The 4,589-nt window shown below is 39.6% G+C and overlaps 1 pseudogene; it reads left to right on the top strand.

Annotated features, from left to right (window-relative positions):
• Positions 1-586: 586 nt before the first annotated feature.
• Positions 587-1,333, top strand: LOC121437121 (annotated as a pseudogene).
• The last annotated feature ends 3,256 nt before the right edge of the window (positions 1,334-4,589 follow it).

The following is a 4,589-nucleotide window of genomic DNA, read 5'->3' as shown; positions in this document are numbered from 1 at the left end:
TCCAGGATATGGCTGTTATGATAGACAGCTATTAGCATGGTGCTGAAGTCATAGGCATCTGAGCTAACCTCAGCACTTTTCTTGAAATGGGTGATTTCTCTATCTGAAATGGGTTAAACTTGGTCCTACAATTTTTCAACCATTGTGATAACTGCAATTGTCCCTAAATCAGTAGGAACATAGTCATATTCATATGTCACTGCTCACTTGAGTTCATGGAAAGCACTTTCTGGCTTTAGTAAAAGATAACTATATTAGTTACTTTTCTTTTGTTATGCTAAAATGCCATGACTAAGAGCACTTAGAGAAAAAACTATAGGATTATTTGGGAATATGTTCCCAGAGATGACTTGCTCTAGGATAATGCTTCTGTACACTATAAATATTTGTCATTCATATTGGTTTAATGAAATGCCAATTGGCTAGGTAGGAAATATAGGTGGGTAACAAGGCCAAGAGAATTCTTGAAAAAGGAAAAGCCAGACACAGTCTCCACCCAGACGTAGAGGAAGCAAAATGAGAATTCCTTACTGAATAAGGTACCAAGCCACATGACTAAACACAGATAAGAATTACAGGTTAACCTATCCGCATCTTGGTGAAGCATGATGAATTGACTCTGGAAGGCATTAAGCAGTTCTTCGTGGTGGTGGAAAGAGAGGAGTGGAAGTTTGACACTCTGTGTGACCTCTACAACACGCTGACCATCACCCAGGCTGTCATCTTCTGCAACACCAAGAGGAAGGTTGACTGGCTGACAGAGAAGATGAGAGAAGCAAACTTCACTGTGTTGTCCATGCACGTGGACATGCCCCAGAAGGAGCGTGAGTCCATCATGAAGGAGTTCCGGTCGGGTGCCAGCCGAGTGCTCATTTCTACAGATGTCTGGGCTCGGGGCCTGGATGTCCCTCAGGTGTCCCTCATCATTAACTACGACCTGCCCAACAACAGAGAACTGTACATTCACAGAATCGGGAGATCGGGGTGATACGGCCGCAAAGGTGTGGCCATCAATTTTGTGAAGAATGATGATATCCGCATCCTCAGGGACATAGAAGGGTACTACTCCACCCAGATAGACGAGATGCCCATGAATGTGGCTGACCTGATCTGAAGCTGGTGCTCGTGCGTCAAGGGCCTGGATATGGCTCCTGTTGTGAGCTCCTCCTTGGAAACGGGAAGCCTCTATTTAATGGGGTTTAAATGAACTGTCTTCTCACAGCCCCGCAGGAAGACCCTTGGGCGCTGCCATCTTTTCTAACCCACATGTAAATAATCCAATGCTTTGAGCCTTTTACATTAAACATGGAAATTTTCCCATGAAAAAAAAAAAGATTTAAGAGCTATCTAGAAATATGTCCGGGCTATTGGTCAAACAGTATACTAATTAATATAGTTTCTGTGTGATTATTCAGGTCTAGGTAGCCAGGAAGCAAAAACACAGTCTCCACTAGCAAGGGTGGAGTGAAGACATGGCGGCAACAGCAGCAGCTGGCAGCTCATACATTGAACCACAGGTGTGAAGCAGACAGAACAGTCTGGACAGAAGTGGCAAGAGTCTTTGAAACCTCAAAACCTTATTCCAGTAACATCCCTCAGCAAGGCCACACATCCCAAGTGTGCAAAAACGGGGCCATCCACTGGGAACAAAGTATTCAAATGCCTGAGCCTATGGTGGATATCTCATTCTAATCGCCAGAATAACATAGCTTCCTAAGGAAAGCAGTTTGTTTTCTTAAAAAAAAAAGAATAAGAAGAAAGAAAACTTCTAAAAGTAAGACCAGATTTCCCCACCAATAATTTTTTGTTTGATTTGTCTTTTTGCCTGTAGCCCCTTAAATTTTCTCAGTTGAAATTTGGGAGATTTATGATTTGTTCCTTTTTGCATTATTTTTAAAGATATGATTCATGGTAGGCAGAGGGAAATCACATTTCAGAAGGTAGAAATTTAAAATAGTAAAACCTATCACACAAATTATCCTAACAGAGTTACTAAGCTCACAAGATAAGACTTTCTCAGATAGTCCCTACAGCCAAAATATTATCTTTGCTGTGTCCCATAAAACCATCCATCTTCTTCTGTGCTGAACACTTGATGGGTGCAGGGCATTATTTACTGGGACAATATGCTATTGTGTTCACTAGTCAGATATGCAGAAGATCATGTTATTCGAGGTCTTGGGCAATGGGGCAGGTGTAGCAGAGATAGCGTAGGCAGAATTGTCCAACAAGGAGAAAGCAAAATCAAGCATGCTTGGGAGTATATCACAGAGCCAAGCCAAGAAAGGTGAGGGCCTTCCTAGAAGCTCTGCAACCATAGAAACTCGTGTTATTTAGTCACATTTTCTTGAATGCACCCTTTAATGAAGATGTTAATTAATAGGTTGTGGGGACGGAGACTCTCCGGAGAGTCAGAGCTCAAACTTCCAACCCTATGAAATAAGGCTTAATTGGTCTGAAAGATATGGAGAAATGGAGTGGCCCTCAGTACAGTCACAGTAACTAAGAAGGAAAATTGAAAACGGAAGAAGTACAGAAATACATGAAGCAAAAACCCAGAGTTTGATAATTCTTTCTGATTAAATATTTAATAGAAGATTTATTCCAAGAATTACTTAAGTCTCCATGATCAGAAATGTTCTTTCCAATTCCCCAGACCAAATGATGTCTAGTGATACAAATGAGATTTGTGATTGTCTTTCATTAAAATGTATTTGCCTTGCTCTTTATAAAATCTTGCTGGAGCAGGCATTTAGAGTCACTCGAAGTGTCTTTGCTTTAAAAGAAAACATGAACGGAATTTGCTGCCTAATTTATGCAACTTTGAAGGACTTTCCCCAGAAATTCACAGTAGAAAATATTTTCTGGATGAAAGTCACTGCTGAAGCACCACTGCCTGTCCACATCTCAAGTGTTTTCAGCTTTGCTTGGTTCCTAATTGATCTGGCTTTGCCTGCTCTAAGATAATAAGCTCTGGTGCATTGTTGACTTGCTAAAAGGAGAAACTCCTGTGCTGTTATCTAGACAACCAATCTAATACAGTCACTATATTCTCTCAGGGTTATAACACCCCCTACATTGTGTGTGTGTGTGTGTGTGTGTGTGTGTGTGTGTGTTCCCATCCAGCGTGTGCCATCTGACCAGAGTTTTAAGGACAAGAAGAGCTAAAAGAAATACCAAACCACAGTTTAATGAACTGTCGCTCGCTTCAGATTTAGAGCATGCAAACTTCGCTATAGTTTTCAAAACCTCAAAAAGAAATGTGAGCAGAGTTCATATGTTTTGCCACCAGCAGGCGGCAGATATACATGGAGAAACTGAAAGCATAGCCAATCTGTCACAGGATAGCTATGAATCTTGTACAAGAAGATAGAGATGGCATCATGTACAATGTTAATACATGTATATATACCAACATATGTATATATGTGTTTGATTATACATAATAACATGTGCACATATATATTACCATATCAATATACATACTCATAAATATATTATTAATTCATGCGATACACAGATATAAATGTATACACATGTTTGTATGTACACATATATTATATACATATACACATACAGATAAACTTAAGGAATTTTAAAAAGCAGCTTTCCTTTTGCAAGTATGATAAAAATACTAATTTTTACTAATGTTGTTCTTCTTTATTTGTATTTTGTATTTTCTGGTTTGGATAATAACAAAGAGAGTTTGAATTTGATTGGGCATATTTGGATACCAGTATCTCAGGTAGGAAGGGACTGCTTTACTTCATAGAGAAATAAGAGGAATAAGGACAATGAACCATTGCTACCCTACATTTACTGTGCACCAGATACTGTGCAATATGACAAATTCCACATCTCATTTATCTCTCAGACAACATTTATAGAAGGTCCCCACTACTTTTATTTTACCATTTAACCAATAAAAATACTCAGTCATAGAAGTTAGGTAGTGTGCCAAAGGAGATTGTAAGCGAGAGAAGAGACACCACAAATAAGCATTATTTGAACGCAGTCTGGACTTTAATGGGATACCACATCACATTATAAATTTTCCTCATCCTACAAATTCTCTACTGCCTTTAGTCCCAGCACTTGGGAGAGAGGCAGGCAGATGGCTGTGAGTTTGAGGCCAGCCTGGTCTACGGAGTGAGTTCTAGGACAGCCAAGAAACCCTGTCTTGAAAAAACAACAACAACAAAGCAAACAAAAGGAAACAAAAGTGAAGAATCAGAAAGATGGCCTGGACTGTGCATGACTGGGCATTGGATTAAAATCAGATTGGTCCTATGCACGATTCTTGTTTGTAATTACAGCTTGCAATTAAATGGGACAAAAATTTCAAAGAAACAAATAAAACAGGACTTAAAACTCTGTGTGGTTGGTGATAGTGTGTATTGGGAGAGTGTCTCTTTCCAGAAGTGTAAAAGTATATGGGAAGGGGGCTTAAACTGTCTATATCAGTCAGGGTTCCCTAGAGGAGAACTGAGAGAATGTATATAGCAGTGACTTAGAGGCTATGGTTTAGATAGTCCAACAAGTGCTGTTTTCGGACAGAAGTTCCAAGAATCTAATAGTTCAGCCCACAA

This window comes from Microtus oregoni, unplaced genomic scaffold (assembly GCF_018167655.1).
Source record: "Microtus oregoni isolate MIOR12 unplaced genomic scaffold, Mior012 000050F_ref0000143, whole genome shotgun sequence".
NCBI classification, from domain to species: Eukaryota; Metazoa; Chordata; class Mammalia; order Rodentia; family Cricetidae; genus Microtus; species Microtus oregoni.
Note: the sequence above shows the minus strand (reverse complement) of the source record. Positions and strands in the feature narration are given on the sequence as shown.